The 22,824-nt window shown below is 39.7% G+C and overlaps 1 non-coding gene and 1 pseudogene across 1 annotated transcript; both read left to right on the forward strand.

The window, feature by feature from the left end:
* The window catches only part of LOC103076287 (riboflavin kinase pseudogene), a 40,847-nt pseudogene that overhangs the window by 7,884 nt on the left and 10,139 nt on the right, over positions 1–22,824 (forward strand).
* TRNAG-UCC (transfer RNA glycine (anticodon UCC)) lies at positions 7,163–7,235 on the forward strand. The gene has a single exon. It is a non-coding gene; the product is annotated as a tRNA-Gly (tRNA).

Raw genomic sequence — 22,824 nt, forward strand, 5'->3', positions numbered from 1 at the left:
ATGGGCAAGAACATCTCAAACACAGCATGACCAAAAAGAACTCATCTTGTTCCCCTTGAAACTGGCTTCTTAACTTCCCAAGCAATGGTGCTGGAACAACTAGGCCTACATAGGTAAATAAATGGACCCACGTATCTCACACCATATGCAAAAATGAACTCAAAATGGAACATACACCTAAAATATAAAATCTGAATCTTTAAAACTTCTATAGTAAAACATCGGATTAAAAAATTTTAAACCGTGGACAAGGCAATGATTTCCTTGAGAAGACACATAAAAGAAAAGTTTGATAAATTAGACTTAGTCAAACCTAAGTACTTCTACTGTTTGAAAGCATCATTAGAAATATAAAAAGACAAGCCACAGAATGGAAGAAAATATTTGCAAATAACATATGTGATAAAGGACTTGTATTCAGAATATATAAACAACTCTTAAAATTCATCACTAAAACAAACAACAATAAAGAATGGGCCAATAACTTGAATAGACCCTTATCAGAGATATGATCTTATAAGCACATGAAAAGTTATTCAACACCATTATTCATTAGAGAAATACAAATCAGAACCACAATGAGACACCACTATATACCTATTAGAATGGCTAACATGAAATACCAGTAATACCAAATTCTGATAAAGATGCAATGCAGCTGGAACTCTTTTTCATTGCTAGTGAGAATGCAGTGCCACAGGCACAATGGAAAGGTTTGGCAACATCTTATAGTGCTAAATCCTAACCTATATAACCAAGAAATCCCACTTCTAGGACTGTACTCATGAGAAATGAAAACAAATGTTCATATAGACTTGTACTTGAGTATTCACAGCAAATTTATTTATAAAAGCCCCAAACTGGAAACAACCCAAATGTCCATCAACTGGTAAACAGATAAACAACGTATGATATATACAATGGGATGCTACCTAGTAATATAAAAGGACAAACTACGGATACAAGCAACAACATGGATGAATCTCAAAAGCATTAAGTGGAAAAGTCAAACAAAAGGCTACATACTGTATGATTTCACTTACGTGAAATTCTGGAAAGGCAAATATCTGTCAGGACAGAAATCAGATCAGTGGTTGCAAGATCTGGGGTAAAGGAAAGTGAGTGACTTCAGAGAAAGGTGATGGGAATGTTCTATATCCTGACAGCTGAGGAAGTTACATCACTGTATATGTTTGTCAAACCTCAGAACTGAACACCTAAAATGGGTGAATTTACTACATGTAAATTATACCTCAATAAATCTCACATTAAAATTAAAAGAAATTTTTTTAAAGTCTCCCCCACCCCCCGAAATGGCTTCTCCTCCCATGCGCTCTACTTTAGGAACAGTTCCACCTTCCAACCAGCACCCCAACCCTGATATCTGTATTGTAATTGATTCCTTTCCTACAGCGCCAGTAACAAGTAGTTACAAAGTCAAACAAATTGTTCCTTCATTAAAACTCCTAAATCTCTCTTTACCTCTGCATTCCCACTGTTTCTCTTTTGTCCACACCATTATCTCCACTTGCCTGGATTATTGTGACAGCCCTGATCGGCCTCTCTGCTGGAATGGCCTGTTCCGCTGCTGCTGGGTGGATGTATCAGAAATGCACACCTCCTCATGGCATCCTCCTGCTTAGAGCTGTCCAACATTCCCCATTCATGGCCTATAGGATTAGCACCACCTCATGCTCTGACCCTTGCTTACTTTTTCATTCTCATTTACCATCACCCTCCCATAGACACCCTGGGCACTGTAACCTCACAATACTTCTTCAGCTTGCGTGAAGAATGTGCGGCTCCTGGCATGAGTTATGCCAAACTCTCCACTGTATCAGGTATTCTCCTGTTCCACTCTTCACTTAGCACAGTCACCCTTGCAGACTCTATGCAAGCACACCATCACTCTGGAAAAGCTTTCCCGAAATCTCTGTCTGGGCAGCACTTCCTTCTGTGTGTGCTCGTGGTACCCCATGTATACCTTGAACACAGAACTTGCTTAATATTAAATTGTAAATCTAAGCTTAGGAATGCAGGTCCCATGTCTTTTTCAGTCACTTTTACCAAGAACTCAGCATAGTTCCTGTTTCATAGTTGAACCAAATTTTGGGGGGGGGGGGCAAGGGTTCAATAGAAATGTCCACTAGACAGAATTCCTGGACACACAGCATGAAGGAACCCTCCTGAAATGGGGTTGTTAGGACGATGGAATGGGAATATTTGAAGTTGTAGCTTTCCTGGTGTTGGTACTCTCTGTAATCACAGGCTCCCAGGACCTCACTCACTCACTGCTTCTGCCACCAGTGGGTGCTGTTCTACCAAGCAACTCCTAAGCCATTCCCCATATCCAGGCCCACATGGATTTTTCTCTGACCCAGGTTATTTCATGGCCAAGGGTTCGTAAATCATGGCATGAAACTTGCATTTGTGCAAAGTTCCTTGAAGAGGATTGTTAGAGAAATAATCCACTAAACAAGATGTTTTAATAGGGAAGAGTAGGAATTTGATTCTACTCCAACTGTAGAGGAGTTTTTACTATCTGCCAGCCTGACCAACACCAAATTCTAACATGAAGTGTAGCATATAAATGGGTCAACTTTTAAGCACTTATTGCCTGTGAAAAACTTCCATGAATGCAACTAGGGGTTGTGTGCCCTTGTGAAGGAGAGAAGTGAAGCCCAGAAGTGTCTGCGTATGGCTCCGGGAAATGCTAACAGAGTCCCCTGCAAGTCAGCTTCCTGGTTTTTTCTTCCAGAGCCAGCTCACTTCTACCCTATTAAGCAAAAGACTCTGACTCCCGAGGAAATGTGTGTGTAAGTAGGTGACTTTGAAGCAAGGCAAGAACAGGGCGTCATCCTAGATAAAGGTCGATTGGGAAGATAAATGCTCCCTCTGTGTCCATACTTCACACAGGTGAATAGAGTGATAGTCAGCCTGTTTATTTTCCAGCAAAGGGGACGTGGCCATGTGACACATGAAAAAAGAGCCTGCGTTTACCTCCCAGATATTTGACCCTGTCCTTCTGAGAGCTGCTGGGCATATTTCAAGTCTTAAATCCACAGGAGAGTGTTTCCAGAGCACATGGCCCCAACATTTAAACAGAGATGCATTAAGGAAATCCAATTCCATGACCTTCCTCTGAGTCAAGTACAAAACACGCATCTCATGTTGTGTTTTGGTAATGTGACTTGACTGTCATTTTTCTTCCCACCATACCTGCCTGGTAGTTTCTATCAAGTTCCTACCTTAGGAGTTCCTGTAGGAAGCACATGATTAATCTTTTATAGACCTATTCACCTAGGTTTAAAAGTAGTTTGCTTACAGCATTGTCCTTCCGTGAACTCTGAGTCCCCCCCGGGTCTGTGTTTGTTGAGCCGAGGTCCTGGCTGAAAGGAATGATGGGTTCAGTTCAGTCTGAGAAAACATTTATAGCTACTTGGTTTCAGCTCAGAGGTGGTGATTTTTAGCAACAGAGTTAGTGACTGATAAAAGTGTATTTTGTTTATAGGCATCTTGACCCTCGTGTGTCTGTCTGCATTTGTGTGAGGGACCATGTGCCCTTGTGAGGTGGGGGATGGGCACTCTCAGCCTGAACAAAATTGTGTCCCATTCTAGCGTCATGGCTTTCCAAGGTTTTTTGTTTTTTTTTCTTAAGTAGCAGAAACCTGTTGTCAAAATCTCCTAAGAAACTAACATGTTGAACAGATAAATTGGTGGGTATTTTAGTAGCGGAATGTATTTTTTTAAGGTCAGTACTTGATAAACAGTTAATCAATGAAAGCAGGGAAGTGTTTGAAGAACACAGAAATTTGAAACTGTTAGTGATTGATGACAATTGCCATCTTTTATCAGTTTCAGCATCTGCTTTATTTCTGTTTTTTTCATATTTAGTTTGTACTGTATCGAGAAAAGCCAGATTTACATAGGTCCGTAATTGTAAGTTGTAAGTTTTCTAACAGCTTGCCTTACAATCTCAGAATACTCTTCCATTAAAAGAAAAGGTCAGGGAAGCTTTATTCTGAGAGCTCAATAAACATGAAGTTACCTGGAAGCTCCAGTGAACACGTTGGTATTTTCCTTTAAGTTAAAATTTGAGATATAACATATTTGCATGTCAACATCACAACAGTTTGATAAATAAAAACATTTTTAAAAAAATGAGATTTGCGAGTTCTGGTGCTATGGCATATAGAGTAAACACACTCTACCCTGTCTTTGCCACTTAAAGAAATAAGAAATCCTGGGCAGAATGCATGAAGCAGCTGTTGGAAGATTCTGAAAAGTAAATGGTAGCAGGCAGATTGTGAAAGGAGACCAGAATTTGAAGTTCAACCAAACCGGTGGTGAGGACATTTCTCTCTTCATTCTCCTCTGATAGCAACAGGTTTGGACTTAAAAGGAGCCTCGAACATGGAGATGCACACTGGGTGTGGAAACAAAAACTGAAGAGACTCCTGTCTTCTGGTCTGAGGAGCAGGAAAAGGGTACCTTCAGGTTAGAGAAAGTGGGAGAAGTCTTTGGGATTTCCCCGCTTTTTCCTTGTCCTATCTCCAGGCAGAACAATGAAAACAGCGGTAACCAGACAGGTGCCTAAAATTCTAAGAGAGGAAACCCTTCCTTCTGACCAGAATACCTATGGCCCCAAGAGTGTGGAGTGACTTTCCACAGGTTTTTTTTTCTCTCTCTCTCTCTGTGTGCTCCCTCTGCTTGGCCCTCGGGCAGACACAATTGTGGGAGGTCATGGCAGAGCAGTGAAATTTAAGTCCCAGCTTTCTGGCTGGAGGACTGGGAAGAAGGGCCCAGAGAGCCTGGAAGTGTTGAGGAGATCATGAAGAGAAGAGAGATCAAGAAGAGATGTTAAGAGTATAATCTCATAAAGTTATATATGAATTTTCTGGTTTCCCTTCTGAACTACACATGCATGAATCTGACCCTAAGCAGCATACCACAGGCTTTGAGAACTAAGCTACAGGTTAGATCATCACCGAGTTCCCACACTGGCTACTCTGGCCCAGATTCAGGACAGACCTAAATAACACAACAAACACTTTGAAACCTGAACTGATAACATAACTATAGCCCAGAGAAGGCAGGTTAGAACTTGCAGCCTGGACCTCTAACCTAGGTGATTGCCTACTAAAGCAAATGAAAGTCAACCTTCTTAGGATTCAAAATGCCCAGGATACAACCCAAACTTACTCAGCATTGGAAAAACCAGGAAAAATTTAACATTGAAGAGAAAAACTAACAGACTCCAACCTTCAGAAAGCAGAGATGTTGGAATTATCAGACAGAGACTTTAAAGCAGTCAATATAATCATGCTTTGAGAAATAAGGTAAAACGTTCTTGAAGTTAATAGAAAGAAATTCTCAACAAAGAGATAAAAGATATAAAGAATCAAAAGGAAATTAAGAACTGAAAAATACAATATCCCTTCCCCACCCCAATTCACTAGATGGGCTAAATAGCAGAATGGCTGTGACAGAGAAAAAAGCCAGTGAGTTTGATGATAGATCAATAGAAATTATCCAATTTGAACAACAGAAAGAAAAAAGATTGAAAAAAATAAACAGTCTTAGGAACCTATAGAACAATACGAAAAATGAGATTTGGAAAACATATTTGTGCATCAAAGACATTTATAAACAGTAAGTCAAACTACTGGTTATATGCAAGGGAAAAGTTTCCCTTTCTTTGAGTAATTGGTATGTTACTGTTTAAAGACAGTGAGAGAAATGTAACATATCACTGCATATTTCCCTTGTCATTTTGGTTACCAGGAAACTGTGAGTTAAATTTCAGGCCCAACTGTAACTGTTAGTTTACAACCTTCCAGACAGCTTTTTCTTTATTTATTTTCCAGTATGAAAGGCAAGGAAAAAAAATAAAAGGGATGAAATTGGAAAAGAATAAGCAAAACTGTTGCTATTAGCAGATGACATGACTGTCTTCATAGAAAACGTACAGAATCTAAAAAAATGCTAGAACCGATAAGTGAATTTAGCAATACCAGTGGCTACAAAGTCAATATACAAAAATCAATTGTATTTCTAAACGTTAGCAATGACCAATGAAAATTTAAAAGAATCATATTTTATAAGAGCATCAAAACAACAGATACCTAGGAATAACTTTAAGGAAAGATGTGAAAGACTTGCACAATAAACACTACAAAATATTGCTGAGGATGATTAAAGCAAATTGAAAAATGCAGTTATACCATGTTCATTTTGATTTTCAAATGTTGAACCAACCTTGCATTCCTTGTATGAAACCCTCATAGCCATGAAGTATTAACCCTTTATTTATTTCTGGATTAGATTTCTTTAAATTTTGTTAAATATTTTTGTTTTTATGTTCACAGTTTGTGCTTTGCTTATAAAACTCATTTTTTGATATCAGGGTTATGCTAATCTCATAAAATGGTTTGGGAAAATTTCAGTCCTTCTCTGTTTGCCAAAAGAAATTCTGTATGATTGGTACTATTTTATTTGTTCTTTAAATATTTGTTAAAATTAAACTGAGAAGGTATTTGGAACTGGACTTCTAATTGTGGGAAGAGTTCTAATTATTAATTTAATTCCTTAAATTAAGGGCTATTCAGATTATCTGCATCTTCTTGCATCAGTTACACTAATTTACATCTTTCAAGGAATTTGTCCATTTCATCTGATTTATCAACTTTATTGGTGTGGAGTTTTTCATAATATTCCTTTACTATTTTGTTTTTTTAATGTGGTATCTCTAGTGATGTCATCTTTCATTCCAGATACTGGTAATTTATGCTTTGTCCTTTTATTTTTGATCAATCTAGTTAAAGGGGTTATAACGTTTTTGATATTTTCAGACAACTAATATTTGTTTACATTTATTTATTATAGTTTTGGTCTGTTTCCTATTTCATTGGCTTCTACTCTACTCTTTTTTGTTTTTTCATCATTTTACTTATGTTGGTTTAAAATTGCTTTTCCTTGCTTAGCTTCCTAAGATATGTGGTTTTATACTTTCCCCCATTCCTGATAAAAGCATTTAGAGCAATAAGTTTACCTCTAAGCACTGCTTTATTTATATCCCACAAATTTTCAAGTGATATATTTTCATTATCATTCAGTTTTAAATATCTTAAAATTTCCTTTAAGATTAACATTTTAAGGGAATTCCCTGGCGGTCCAGTGGTTAGGATGCTGCACTTCCACTGCAGGGGGCCTGGGTTCAATTCCTGGTCAGGGAACTAAGATCCCATAGCCAAGCAGCGCAGCCAAAAAAAAAAAGAAAAGAAAAATTAACATTTTAAGTCAGCATTTAACATAAGATTAAATTTCCACTAAGTGCAGAAATTTGACTGTGTCCTCAGCCCAACCTTTCTAGCTTTAGGAACTATTACATGGGTATGTAAATTGCAACAACACTAATGGAATGTAATTTTTCCATATCTATTTCTAGAGCCTTAAAAATATTTAGGTCCTTTCAACTAGTTACCCTACTACCATCCTTTGTAAATAATATGAAAGAGAGAAAAAGCCTTATGCATAAATCCATTCATGCAGTGTTACATACATTATAGAAAACCTGAAACAGTCAGTATATCCAAAAAGCACATGATTTTTTGAATTACAAACTCGAAAAAAGATATATTTGCTCTGCTAATTGAATAGTTATCAGGAGTTTATAGTAAGAGAGGAAGATGCATATGTTGTAATATCTAGGGAAAAATCAGGGTATAGAAATATATGTATAGTCTTAACAGCTGAAGAAAGATGTCTGCTAAAATGAATTCTTTGACCTATGAGTTTATTCAGGAGTGTTTGGCTTAATTTCCAAATATTTGAGGAATTTCTGTATCTCTTACTACTATTTTCTAGTTTAAGTCCATTGTGGTCAGAGACCATACTCTGTATGACTTCACTTTTCTAAATTTATAAAGCCATGTTTTATGGCTCAACATACAGTCTACTTCAGTTACACATTAACTTGTAAAGAATGTGTGTTCTGCTGTTGTGTGGGTGCGGCGTTGTGTAAATATCAGTTAGGCTAAGTTAATTGATAATGTTGCTCAGATTTCATTTTTTACTGATTTTTGTCTATTTTTATTGATTACTGAGAGAGTTGTGTTAAAACATAATATAAATTGGAATTGGTATATTCAATTCTGTCAGTTTTTGCTTCATATATCTTGAATATATCTTATACATATTCAAAACTGTTATGTCTTTTCCCTGAACTGGCCCCTTTATCATTATAAAATGTCCCTTTTTATCTCTGGTCCTTGTTTTGAGGACTGCTTTGTTATCTACAAAGCCACATGATTAGGTTTGCATGTGTAATATTTTCTATCTTTTACTTTGAACTTTTATGTATCTTTATGTTTGAAGATATAAGCAACATATAGCTTGATCTTTATTTTTTTATCTAGTCTGATATCCTCTAACTTTGAATTAGAGTCTTAATCCACTTTATTAATGAGTTATTGACATGATTGGCTTTAAGTCTACCATTTTGCTATTTGTTTTTATTACTTGACTACATTTCAGTATTACATTTTACTTCTTCGATTAGCTTTTTATCTATACCACTTTGTTTTACTTTTGTTTCATGTTTGCTCGAGGGATTACAATATATATTCTTAACACATTACAATCTACCATGAATTAATATTACACCATTTCACCTATATTATAATTAACTTATGATCGTATGCTCCCATTTACCCCGTTCCATTCTATGTGCTATTATTGTCACATTTTACTTACATATTATAAGTCCATAATACCTTTTTATTATTTTTTTAAAGTTAGTTATAGTTTAAATAAATTAAATTAAAAAGTCTTTTATATTTTACCCACATATTTACATTTCTGTTGCTTTTCATTTCTTTATGTAGATCCGTGTTTCCATCTGGTATAGTTTTCTATTAATTTATTAATAGAACTTAATCATTAAAGGACTTCCTTTAATATTTATTACATTATAGGTTTGCTTGTGATAATTCTTTCACTTCTTTTTTGAAGGGTACTTTTATTGGATATACTATTCTAGGTTGACAGGTTGTCTTATTTTAACATTTTATTTTTGTATTTTTTAATATTTATTTATTTTATTTATTTGGCTCTGCCAGGTCTTAGTTGTGGCATATGGGATCTTTATTGCCGTATGTGGGATATATAGTTGTGGCATGTGGGCTCTTAGTTGCGGCCTGTCGGATCTAGTTCCCTGACCAGGGATTGAACCTGGGCTCCCTCCACTGGGAGTGCGGAGTCTTAACCACTGGACCACTAGGGAAGTCCCTTATTTTAGCATTTTAAATGTATCATTCCATTGTCTTCTGGTTTGCACCATTTATCTTGGGAAGACAGTAGTTGCTTTTATCATTGTTCCTTGTAGACAATGTGTGCTTTTCTTTGGCTGCTTTTAGGATTTTCTCTTCATCTCTGGTTTTTACCTAATTTACCCTAATATATGCAGGTGTGGGTTTAAAAAAATTTTTTTTTGACGTGGACCTTTTTTTTTTTAAGTCTTTATTGAATATTGCTTCTGTTTTATGTTTTAGTTTTGGGCCTGCGAGGCATGTGGGATCTTAGGTCTCCGACCAGGGATTGAACCCACACCTCCTGCATTGGAAGGCAAAGTCTTAACCACTGGACTGCCAGGGAAGTCCCTAGGTGTGGTTTTCTTTGTCTTTTTCTTACTTGGTTTTGTTGAACTTCTTGTATCGGTTGGTTGATATTTTTCATCAAATTTACGTAAATTTTAGCCATTGTTTCTCCAAATACTTTTTTTTGCCCTAATTTTTGTCTTCTTTACTTGTGGGACACAGAGTATGTGTATACTGGCTTGATGTTTTCTTACATGTCACTGAGAGTCTGTTCATTTTTTTTTTTCAACCTTCTTTTTCTCTATTTCAGTTATGATTTCTACTACCCTATCTTCAAGTTCACTTTCTTCTGCAGTGGCAAATTACTTGTAAGCTCATCCAGTGAATTTTTTCTTTCAGTTATTAGATTGTTCAACTCTAGAATTTTTTTTTAAATAGTGTCCCTTTGTTTACGGTGAGGTATGTTCGCTCATTATGTCCATCTTCTAAAGAAGTCCTTAAACGTAATAGCTATTTTGAATTGTCTGCTAATTTTAAAATATGTATCATCTCCGGGTCTATTTCTGTTGATTCCCCCCCCCCCCCGTTTGTATGTGTATACTGGCTTGATGTTTTCTTACATGTCACTGAGAGTCTGTTCATTTTTTTTTTTCAACCTTCTTTTTCTCTATTTCAGTTATGATTTCTACTACCCTATCTTCAAGTTCACTTTCTTCTGCAGTGGCAAATTACTTGTAAGCTCATCCAGTGAATTTTTTCTTTCAGTTATTAGATTGTTCAACTCTAGAATTTTTTTTTAAATAGTGTCCCTTTGTTTACGGTGAGGTATGTTCGCTCATTATGTCCATCTTCTAAAGAAGTCCTTAAACGTAATAGCTATTTTGAATTGTCTGCTAATTTTAAAATATGTATCATCTCCGGGTCTATTTCTGTTGATCCCCCCCCCCCCCAGTTGTGGGTTAAATTTTCCTTCTTTATGCATCTAATGTTTTTAGATTATGTGTTGCATATTGTGATTAACAAACCTGTGTTATTTGGGTACCTAAGCTAACTTTGTGTTAAGGGCAGGGAAACAGATATTTGCAGATGCATGAACCTAGAGAAGGAATCCAATCTGAAGACGGAGGTTACATTTAGGAGAGTCTTCCAGGAAGAAAGATGCCTGAGTTGAATTTTAAAGTGGGCAATGGCCAGTCGCAGGGAAGGACCAGAGGGGCACCAGAAGACGGCATAGCCGAAGCAAGAGAAAGGCACAGAGAATATAAAGTCCACATCATATTCTTTTTCACCTCTGTGCTTTTGGTGACTCGGAATCTAAGGAATTTGGTGCTTCATACCTTTGGGTTTTAGCAATAAGTTTTGTTAGAGCAAGTCAAGATGAGATCTTACTACAGTTGGCTAGAGGCCCAGTTGAATGACTGGGAGTATTTAGAAAGGTCTCTAAACTCTGGCTGTTCAAAATTCTTATGTTTTGCAGCACTGTGTGACTACTGGAATCTCCATTTAGGTCATATTGCCTGAGCATGTGCACCTTAGTACATGTTCTGAGAATATACAACTTATTATTTTGCCAAAGACTTAGGGGATCCCTACATATACTTCTGGAACCCCTTCTCTGAGCAGCTTCATCTTCTATGGTGCCCTGTTCTACAAATCAACCTACTTCATCAGCCCTGATTTCCTATCTATAACTCTTCAGCTAATCAAGGCCTCAGAGTTCTGCTTGGGAACCACCTCCCTACTTTGTTGTCCAGAAACTAAGTTCAAGCAGAAATGTGGGGTGCTGATGGCAATCATCACATATATTTTTTTTTCTCTCAGGGATGACAAGTCCTGTGTCTACTGTTTTCCAACAACTGAAAATAACTTATTCATATATTTTGTCTAGTTTGAGAGTTGTTTACAACAGCAGGGCTAGTCTGGTACCAAAGTACTCCCTCATGATTACAAACAGAAGTCTCACTTACTTGTTTTTGATTAAGTTAAACCTGTTATTTAAAGTAGCTGGGGATTAACTAAATCCAAGTGCTATTTCTTCTCACAGTCCTTGAAACAAGTCAAAATCATATGTAAGCAACTAAAATTTCAAGGGCTCATAAGATCATGGAATATATGTAATTAACGTTACTGTACTAATAAATTCTACTGTGAAAACATATATTGGTATTTAAGCTTGAATTTTGACTTAGGCATGATAATTTTTAAAACTCTTTCAAGGAAGAATTTTAAAAAGGTGACCCAACAGCTTTCTATAGATTGAATGTTGGAAGTTGTGTTTTGTTTTGTTTTGTTTTTCCATTTGGAAGCATTGATTTCTTCCCTGCATGGGTTTTTATGTGATGCACTGATTGACGTGGCTGCCTTAGGACGGCAAGTCCATTGCATTTCTTTTTTTTTTTTTTTTTTTTTTTTGCGATACGCGGGCCTCTCACTGTCGCGGCCTCCCCTGTTGCGGAGCACAGGCTCCGGACGCGCAGGCCCAGCGGCCATGGCCCACGGGCCCAGCCGCTCCGCGGCACGCAGGATCCTCCCGGATCGGAGCACGAACCCGCGTCCCCTGCATCGGCAGGCGGACTCCCAACCACTGCGCCACCAGGGAAGCCCTGCATTTCATATTTTATCATCTCCGAACATCTTGATTCAAGCCTTAGAGTCATTGATTGATTATAGTGTTGTCCTGAACATTGTGATGGGTTGTTTTGTTTTAAAATTTAACCTCTGTGGGTAAAGTGAAGGAGAGAGGTCTATTATTTTTTAGACCCTGCTTCACGTGGTTATTTTGTGACAATTTATTTAGATTCCTAGATTTGTGATTTGTGGTTCTTTAGGCAAGTGCCAGGAGAAGTTAATCTTTCTTCTCAGTAGAGGCAAAAAGTTTTCAGGAAGCAGAGAACTCTCTCATTTCCCCCAGGTCACACTGGCACGCAGAGTCATTCAGGGTGCAATATGTCACAGAACATGGCTCTGAAGAGTTAACCACATTGTTTGGCTCCCCACCTACCAACCAGTGGAACAAGAGTTAACCACATTGTTTGGCTCCCCACCTACCAACCAATGGAACAAGAGCTGAGCTGAGGATTGCCTGAGCTCAAAGATTATAGAAACAGGAAACTTGTAGGTATCCCCATTCATACTTTCCATAGTTCTACTTTGTCTCTGCCAAAGAGTAGTTTCCTTTGTCCAGAGGCGAGGACTATTTCCTCAGCCTCTCACTAGCCACTCATCTAAGACTGGGTATTTCTTAGGTCTAACATATAGAGCATCTCATATAATCTCAGCTTTTATTCTCTTGTAAAAGGAACTAGGGAGAAATGTGGAAATATACACGTTATAATGATAATATTTATTATACTTTTAAAATAGTTCCTAAAATCATTGACTTGCCATACTTGGTCAGGTTTGCTGTTTTCTCTATCTTTCTGAGGCTACTAAAGCTACATTTCTTTAAAGAATAGTTCCCAATTCAGACTTTCTCCCTGGTTAATCTGCTTGAATTACTGATATTTTGGTGTATTTTAATATTGGGACTCAAAATGGGCATTTTTTTTCTTTTCAGTTTTCAATGCAATTTAGATTTGTTAAATGGTTGTACAAAGAAATTGTATTATTCATTTAATGTTAAGAATGCTCTTAGATAATGCTCAGAATCTATTGATGTAATATGTGTATTTTATTTGCTTATAGAATTCATTATTTTCTAATTCCACATATGAATAATCCACAAATATGAGAAGCTCATGCCTCCATCTATTTTGTAGTGCCCTTAACTCACTGTCCTGGAATACCCTCTTGGGAACAGCTTTGTATGGAAAACAGTGGAATGGGTGGACTAAAGAATTCCTCTAATTTTCCACACCTGCGAATATATGGTCTATCAGACCCATTTGCCCTTTGGAGATCTCATAATGACCCGGCATCAGAAAGGGAGTTGAGATTTCCCTGAATTCTCCTGTCCTCATACATTTCCCCTGCTTTCTACTGTGAAGGTTTGTTAGGACTCTTGCTTCAGACCGAAGGTTATCTAGTCTTTTAAAAAACATTTCTAACTTGGAATTAGTAGCAATCTTTTTCTTCCCACCTGCAAAGAAAGAGAGAAGGAGACTGTTTAATAACAAAATAATAATAACTAAATTTAGTACAAGTCAGAATTTACAGTGGAGTTTCTAATAAAATCCTCATAGCAACCCTGGGAGGCAAGCGTCATTTTTATTAACACCACCGTACAGAGGAGGGGATGGCGGTTTGTAACCATATTATACAAGGATGTTATGGAATGTAAAAATGAGGATAGCTTGGTAAGTGGGTAGAGAGTTTTGAAATTTTGAACATTAAATTTTGTTTTTGATTGAACTAAGGAACCAGAAGGGATCTGTGAAGTCCAGCTCAGTAGGCTTATTTTTCATGCATAGAGACTTAGACCCAGGGAGCCAGGAACCTGCCACAGGTTGAAGGACTCCCTGGTCTCAGAGTTGGAACTGGGCGCACTGGCTAAAAGAGCAGCCTCCAGGGCAGAGCTGAATATCTACGTTCCCAAAAAGTTGCTTCCTCTTAATCATTTCTCAGCACTTCTGTCCAGGCTCAGCATAGGAAGAGAGCCTCGCTTGTTGAGGACACAGTAAGAGCAAGTATATCCTGCCCGGAAGTCACCTTTTCTCTAAGGCATAGGGTCTCTCTCAAGACCCTAATTAAAATGGAACTCTGTGGGGTAGGAGGGGAAAGACATCTAGGCAATAGGCTCCATGATCCCACTAGCATGAATTAGCTGGTTTAAGTGGTTTGCTTTCACCTTGCAGTCTTGACTTCCAAGGTGACAGCTGGCTGGGCTGGCACCTTTTTATTGGGTAAGAAAGGAAACGAAAGGCTGAAGTGCACAGAATTGGAGAAGGTGAACCTAAGTGGGGCACCATGATGGACAGTCCTGGGGAGTTCACTGGGCATTGGGCAACTGGTTTTGTCAGGTTGGGAGGACACCAGGCTTCACTCAGTTCTGCATAGGGCCAATTCTATCTGAATCTTTTAATGTGACTCCAGGGATTGATTGATCATTCATTCATTTATCAAACATTCTGGATTTACTTTTTTTTCAGGTAATTTTTGCTGAGCTTATTATAGTTAGAGGAGATTAATTAATTAAGCCAGTGTCACATTATTGTGTTCCAAATATAGAAAGGCATAGTGCTAGACACTGAGAGAGCACAAAGTTGAAAGTGACATAATTCTTGTCTTCAAAGAGTCTACAGTCTAGTACACAAGTAATGAGATAAAAGGGAGGCAGAGGTAGGTACTCAGGGAAGTATACAGAAAGCATTGTAAACTCCAAGGATGGAGAACTTTTGTGTAGCTGGGGTGGGGTCATAGGGGGATTAGAGAAGGGTCCATAGAAGAGGTGGCATTTGAACTGGCCCTTGAAGCTTGAGAACAATGTCACTCCCAAATTCATGTCTTTATGCCACATGTTTGCCCTGAGCCCTGACTCATAGGTACAACTGCCCTGTCTACATCCTCATGCAGATATCAAATAGGCATCTCATACCTGACATGTCTATAATTAGGCTTTTGATTTTACCACCCCAAACTGGCTTGTCTCCCGGTTTTACTCATCTCCATTCTTCCAATTGGTCAGGGCTTTTCTCTTCTCCGAAATCTACCCCTTTCATTTTTTTGCCAAAGCCACACTTTATGCCTTCAGTAGATGATTGCTGTGTGAGACTTAAATTTTTGATGTGTTAATGAGACTGATAAATAGCTAAAAAAGACTCAATAGTATTTAAATTAAAGATCTGATGAAAGATGATGTTTTCTATTTGTAAGACAGTCCACCCAGAGTCTGTCTGATCTGTACCTATGACTTTAAACGTACCTGTATTTTATAGGAATTAATATATTCAAAAGATTTTTGTCACACTTAACCATTACCAAGTGTGATCTCACTGTGCATTTTCGTCTGATTTCACAGCGAGAACATTGACACAGATGTCTTTATTTTTTCTTATTCTACAGATGAGGAAACTGAAGGAGAATGAGTGACTTACCTGTCATCTAACAGGTAGTTCATGGAAGAGCCTAGACTCCCATAGCCTGGCCCCAAAGCCTACAGGGTGGCTTGGAGCCTCCAGGCAATCAGTGGCTCAGCCTGAGTGAAGGGGCAGTAGTAGATTACGCTGGAGAAGTTGCTTGGGAATTACTTAATGGAGAGCCTTGAATACCACTCAACAGTTAGGACTCTTCTAAAACTGAGATTTCCACGATAGGACCAACTCCTTCCAGGAGTATGCTAGGCAGTCCATTCAGGCACAGCAAAATATTAAAACCTGTATTCAGATTTGTAAACCTCCTTTTTCATATTAATATTTTTGTTAATGTCTTATAATATGGTAGTGTATTTTCAGACAGGAATACACACCAACACATACCTATATCTCAAAATTGTTTTTATTGGTAAGAGTGAAATGATACTTTTTGAGCAAGACAGTATCATGATGACTGCAGTTGCTTGGGAAAATTGTGTCTCCAGAGCTGGGGACTCAAAGAGAGCCCCATGCCCAAGGGCTCTTGAGCACCTCAGTCGGTCTGGTTTGTATGGGAAGCCAAAGTGAGACAATACAAGTGAAAGTACCCTAAGGATGTAAAATAAATCAGAAGCATGCCAAAAGATGCAAACAGAATTTGTCTTTAAAACTGCCCAACAGCTGATGCTAGATTCTTGGAAATCAAGGTCTGTGTTAAAGGCTTAGAGGAGAAACTTAAAAAAGTAAGATGAGCAACTTGGCACTGATGCTATGGAAACTCTTTTCAGATCTGACTGAGAAGATTTTGAATTGTTTATTTACTTGGCATTCCTACTGTCTGTTCCAGAATCCTTAGAGCCTTATCTGTGGGAAAATAAAAACACTTTAGAAAGTGGAGCTGTGTTTTGAAACACCTGAGCTAGTTTTGAAGGCATCTTTACCTTTTTATACAGGATAGCATGTATCATTCTGTGGTCCAGCGCTGATAAAACATTAGCAGGAAGGCACGTGGTGAAGGAATTAGCGGGGTGGAGAAATTGACTACCCAAGCATTAATAAGTAGGAGGTGCCATTTGTTCTAAACCCCCTCCAGCTTCAACATTTTTTTGTGCCCAGCCATGAAGGCGACATTTTCCTGTTTCTCAGAACTGAGCTGAACCCGTGTTTCAGGAGCTCTGGCTCTGGCTCCTATTCTATGAGGAACAAAGTGGCAAACTTTCTAATTTAGTTAAAATTCCTGTAACTTAAGAACCAGCTCAAAAGGATCTTGATGCAGAACAGTCTCTTTGCCAGAGTGAGGACTCCACTGGCGTGACAACTATTTTTAGGGAGAATGCTGGCAGGCAGCATCCTAATGAAAGGCACAACAGAAGTAGCCTAAATGCCTTCCTGCTCTGTCCAATCTCGACTGGAGAGAAGGCTGCTTTTACAATCACATTTTTCCTGAGTTCAAAGATTTTATGTGTCTCTGCATATTGCGTCTGCTTCAACCCCTGCTGAGTTCCATGGAGGGAAAAACAAAGATGCCATTTGTAAACCCATGGCTTAATGGTGGTTGTTGGTTGGTCAGGAATGATCAATTTGGGGCTCAAGGAAAGTCATATTGAGAGACATCAAATCTGAAGTGTAACTGAAGAAAATACTGGGTAAACCTGTGTCCCTGTAAAGCAGTGAAATTGAACCTTTTCTTGGAGGAAATAATGCATTTATTGTTATGAATGCCTTTGTTGAAGGCAAGAGATTTTTTTGTCAGAACGAAGGACTCTACTTAAACAAGAGGAATATAAACAGGACCTTCTTTAACTGCTGCTGGCTTTAGGATTCTTGTGGTTTGGCTTCTTGTAGGAGAATTTTAGCCGGGAAGAGCAGAGGGCAGCAGGAGCCCTGAGCAGGGTGGAGGTCAGGAGACCTGGTCTGGTTTGTCTCTGTCAAGAACTGACTCTTGAGTTTGACTTTGAGCCAAAGCTTCTGCTCTCAGGCCTCAGTTTCTGCTCCTATACGTGGTACTTCTCATGTGAAGCGGTGCTTCCCGAGGCCCCCCCAGCTCTAAGAGTGTGGCTCTGTACCTATCACTTTCCATGCTCCTTTTTTCACGAGACATGAGAGTAACTTCTTCCTCCAGCAATGGAGCCCTGCTCTGGTCCGGCCCTGTGTTTTCCCAGTGGGGTAGGCAGATCAGCACCAAGTACCATCTTCCACCGAGTCTAACTCACCTTCGTTTGCATGCTGCACCATTATGTTACCTACCACTTAGAAAAAACTGCATAACAACTCCACCTATTATACTTTGGCTATCAATTGCAGGGTGCATCCTGAGTTCAGAAATGTCAAAAAAAAAAAAAATAGTGTGCACCTGAGTTTGATGCAATGTAGTGTAGCGATGAGTAGAACAGGTACTGGGGAAAGCCCCAGAGAGAGGGCCTGGGAAGGGTGTGGTTCAAAGTTTTTCCAAAGGCTTCTGGGTCTGTTGAGGGGCAGGATGGCCTTAGAAGCCAGACTGCCTGCCAGAGTTTCATTCCCAGCTCTGTTGCTTACTGGCTACATGACCTAAGGCAAGTTTCTTCATATCTTTGTAACTCAGTTTGCTCATCTGTAAAATGGGGGATAAGGACAGTAATTGCTTCATAGGACTGTGGTAAGGATTATGTTAATGAGTAGATGTAAAGTATGTGGAACAGAGCCAGGCACTTAGTAAGCACTCCCTGAACTTTCTGATTGATGTGACTCGGTGGTTGATGCCTGGCTCCCCCTCCAGGATATGAGCTCTAGGAAAGCTGGGGACAGGCTTGTTTGCCCCCTCATTGTAGTTCCTAGTGCCTGCCGGTGCCTGCCATATAGTAAGTGCTCAATAAATATTTGCCAAAATGAATTTGCTGTTTGTTATCTCCTGTTGGACATTAGCCAGTATTCACTGACCTCACAAAGCCCTTTCATGAAATGAGCATGACAGAAACCCATTACAATTAGTTCTGGTGCAGTTAACTCTTCGGTCCTTTCAAATGATGGGTGTCTTTGTCTTATCAGCCTGTAGACTCTGGCCTACTAATCAGGACAAAAGTAAATGCTAGAAGTAAACAAGTAAGAAGACCTGCTGTACCCAGAGCTCAACTTTCTCAAGGCTCTGCTAATTGGAAGGCAGATGATGTCCTTGAGCGACTTCACAACCCAGATAAGGGCTGTCTAAGACAAAGGGACTGTCCCTGCTTTGACAAATGGGACTGACCTTCCAGTCCTGGTAAAACATTTCTGGTTTCAACAAAGTCTGTATCAGGTGGGAGATGATATATGGCTGGAAGTATGTAAATCCACAGGCAGGTGTTAACTGGCTGCCCTGCTATGCTGTTAACCCACAATTCACAAGCACCTCCAAGGAAGTTGGGAAGTTGTATTTGCCATCTCTCCTGGCTTTTTAGTGAAGTGTCTGTATTAAGAAACACTTCTGAAAAAGAAAGATTCATTAGTCAAAGATTCTAAGAGTCTCTATCTGACTTAAGACTCTAATTTAGCTTCAGATAACACTTGTCTAAATACAAGATGAGTCGATTAGTAGAATTGGAGGGATATCAAGTTTTTTTGGTATGTTTGCATTGGTACTAACCCCAGCAGTCAAGGAAGGTAACTGCAGAAGTATCCTTATTCTATCAGGCTGGAAGTGAAATGGCAAACAAGGAATGAGAATTTCACAGTTAATGTGAGTCCAAGGAAGAAAAGATATCTTCTATTATTTGGTTCTCTGTTTGCAGTTTCAGGTAGGAACTTGCTTTCTCATCCATTATCTTTTCCTCTGATCCAGCACGTCAGCTTGGTTCTCTTTCTCTGAAGTTAATCCAAATTCCTGCCTTTTTTCCAAACTTGCAATTCAATGTCACTCTATTTTCAGATACTTGAACTTTTGAATTCCTAATTGAAATTTTGATTCAATTTTTAAAAATGAGGACCTGGGAGGGCATGATAATTATCTTCAAATAGTTGAAGGTCTGTCATGGGAAAGATGAAAAACATTGTTCTCTAAGTATGTAGAACAGGGGACAGATGCTGTAGAGGGAGTTTTTAATTCGTTATAAGGATGGATTGTTTGTCAGTCAAGGATGAGCAGAAGCGAAATGGGTTATCCCAGGAGATAGTAGTTTCCCACACCAGGACGTTCTCTGGATTTGCTAGGGATTGCAGATTTGGTAGACGTTACTGCTGCCTGCTTTCCAATACCTGACTCTCCTCTCATTCCAGTCACCTAGAAGACTGAAACTCCTGGCCCACTTGTGGTCGGAGTGTGGCCATGTGACTGCTGGCTGTTAGGTACAGACCATAATGTTTAATTGCCAGTATGAGACTTTAAGAGTTCCCCTCCCCTGCCAGTGTAATCTAGAAATCACCGACCTAGCTGGAGCTTCCATCAACCTGACTCCAAGGGGGGTAACCATGAACAGGGACCCCTTATCATCCTGCCCTGGACCTACAGCAAGAAGGAGAAATGAACATTGTGGTTTTAAGCCACCGTGGCATAACTGAACTCATCCCGAACACGACTATTGTTCACTTATCCCTGGGCAGCAGTAAGCTCAGGAAGGCAGATTCCTCCCCCAGCCTCAGGGTTGAATTGTGATTGGTCACAGCTAATCATGGCAATTTCATTTCTCTTTTTCAGTGGAGTAAACCATCCATGGCTGGCCACATGACCAAGTTCTGTCTGATGAAACTTAAGGGTGGTCTTGGGTGGGAGAGCCTTTGAAAAAGATTTTCCTTCCTTACAAAAATAGGGGAAAGAACAAGGAGAGAAATTATTTTCTTCCTCCTTTTGATTGTTTTATGTGAGACTGTGATGGTTGAGGGGGGAAAGTCTTATTTCAGACAGAGAGCGTGGTAACTTGTGGAATTCATTATCCCAGGAGGTAGCACAGGCTGTGCTCTGTGATGTGGAACTCCCACTTCCTAAGTCCACGTCTAGCTGATTGATACTTCCACTTGCATGTCTCATGGGCTTCTCAAACTCAGGTTCAAAACCTGTTTCTCTTCTTGAGGTCCCTGTCCCAGCTAAAAGAACCACAGTCTTCCCTGTTGCCCAAATCAGAAACCTGGGAGTGACTCATTTCTTCCTGTCCCTCATCAAGTCCTTCATATTTCCTGAATCTATCCATTCCTGTCGCCCTCCATTGCTTCTGCAGTAGTAGCTCAGGCCATCAGCACTTCTGCAAATGGCTATTTACCTAACTTGTTTGCCTCAAACCTAGCTCCCCTCTAGTGTAGGTCCATATGGTAGTCAGAGGGACCCTTCTAAATCAAGTTGATCACATAAGCTTAAAACAACCTGAGTGACTTCCTAATGTCCCCTGGATAAAGTCTCAAATCTGTGGCCAAGACTTTTCATGGTCTAGCTCAGGCTATATCTATAGCCTCAATTTAGACCACTCCCACTTGTCATTCTTGCTCCGTTCTTAACTGCATTATCTACAGGTCACAGATTCCTGCTCTCTTTCTTCCCTGCCCCTTACACATGCTAACTCTTTTCTTAGAACAACCCCTTTCTCTTTTCTCCCCTTTCCATCACCCAGCTAACTCTCCATCCTCCTTAAGGCCTTCCTTCCTTCCTTCTCAGAGAAGCCTTCCTCACTGTCTCAATGCTGGCTTAGCTACCCTTCTCTGTGCAAACATCACACTCTATTTCTACCACCATCTTAGCATTTTTCAGCACTGAGTTATAATTTTCTATTAATCCTCTATCTCTCCCACTGGATTGTAGCCCCTTGAGGGTGATGATTGCCCTTTCCATCTTTGGAAAACTGCCTGACCTGTGTTAGGTTCTCCATGAAGGATTGATTGTGTGTGCCATCATTATGTGCCTCTTTGCTAGACAGAAGAAATAGTCCAGGCATGTGGGTTTTTGAGAATACTGTTGTGGTGATGAGCCAGGGATTGGTGGCAGGAGTTGGGGTTGATGGTACAAGAGACAACTTGGGTTGGACCAGGCTCTGGGTCTGAACCAGGCAAACAGCATGTACAGGATGGAGCAGGAAGTCAAAACAAGAGCAGGGATAAGAAGCTCAAAAGGCATGGTCTGAGCCTGGGAAACTATCCAGCTGGATAGATTCCGGGCAAAAGCCCTGGATGGAGAGAACACCCAGCTTGAGGTAGCAAAGGCCTAAAACAGGGACCATCCCTGAGCACAGAGCCAGGGGGAAGCTCGCTTTCTTTAGTACGGAGAGAACTTAGTTGAGCTGAGGGAGATGCAAGGTGGAGCAAAAAAAAAAAAAAGGCAACCTGTGTTAAACTGGAGAAAGCTGGCTCTGTAACCATGCACATAGCTGTGAACACCCTGACTGTAGAATGTGTTCCCCAAGACCCTTCATGTTGCAGGAGATTAGACCTTGGGTTCTAAGCAGGAGCAGAGCTGTGGTCCTCGGCTCAGCTGCCCTCTGGGAGAAACAGCACTAAGAATCCTCAGCACACACAGGATCCTTTGGTGTGAGGGGGTCCCTGGTATCTGCCACAGATGGACAGAAATTGTTAAAATTGGTGGCGAATCCATAAAGAGCCACAGATCTGAGTGAAGAGTTGATAAAGTAGAAGAATCAAAACTGAACTTTGTTGAAAGAGGAATTTATCAAGTAGTAAAGTGTGGAGCAAAAAACCAGAAAGGACCCTTTACCCAAGTCAAAGTTTTCTGCAGTCTCACCTTGGAACTTCACGTGAACATCTAGCTGCCACCAGAACTTACTCAGAATTCATCCAAGAGATCCTGCAGGCTTATTTACTGGTCTTTCCTAAGAGTTAAGGTGGCCCAAAGGTTAAGAATCCATGTCTTCCTGCTTGCTGAATTCAAGCACCTGGCACCCACATGAAGAGTTAGAATCTTCTAAGAATTTAGAAGGAAACAGAGACATCTGTCTCTTCACTCCCCTGTGTCTCAGTGGGGCCATGGAGACCTTCACAGTTGTGTTTCCAGACTCCTCTATGGCCAGGTCTTTGCCCTCCTCCCTCCAAATGCCAATCACACCAGCTACTCTATGGTCCCATTACTTTATCTTTGTTTTCCTTTTATGGAGTGAGAGTTCCCTTGGGTGACCCCCACCCCATTCCCTGGTCCCTTGTCGGTGCTTTCAGGGCATTTGTACTCAGCCCTGCTTTTTCTTTTCAGTAACAGTGAGCCCCTTCACAGGGGCATGAAGATTAAGCAAAACACCATGGTGGGTGTGCACAGATGGGGTATATGCTCTACAAATGCT

The sequence above is a fragment of the Lipotes vexillifer genome, unplaced genomic scaffold (genome assembly GCF_000442215.2).
Source record: "Lipotes vexillifer unplaced genomic scaffold, Lipotes_vexillifer_v1.1 scaffold102, whole genome shotgun sequence".
Lineage (NCBI taxonomy): Eukaryota > Metazoa > Chordata > Mammalia > Artiodactyla > Lipotidae > Lipotes > Lipotes vexillifer.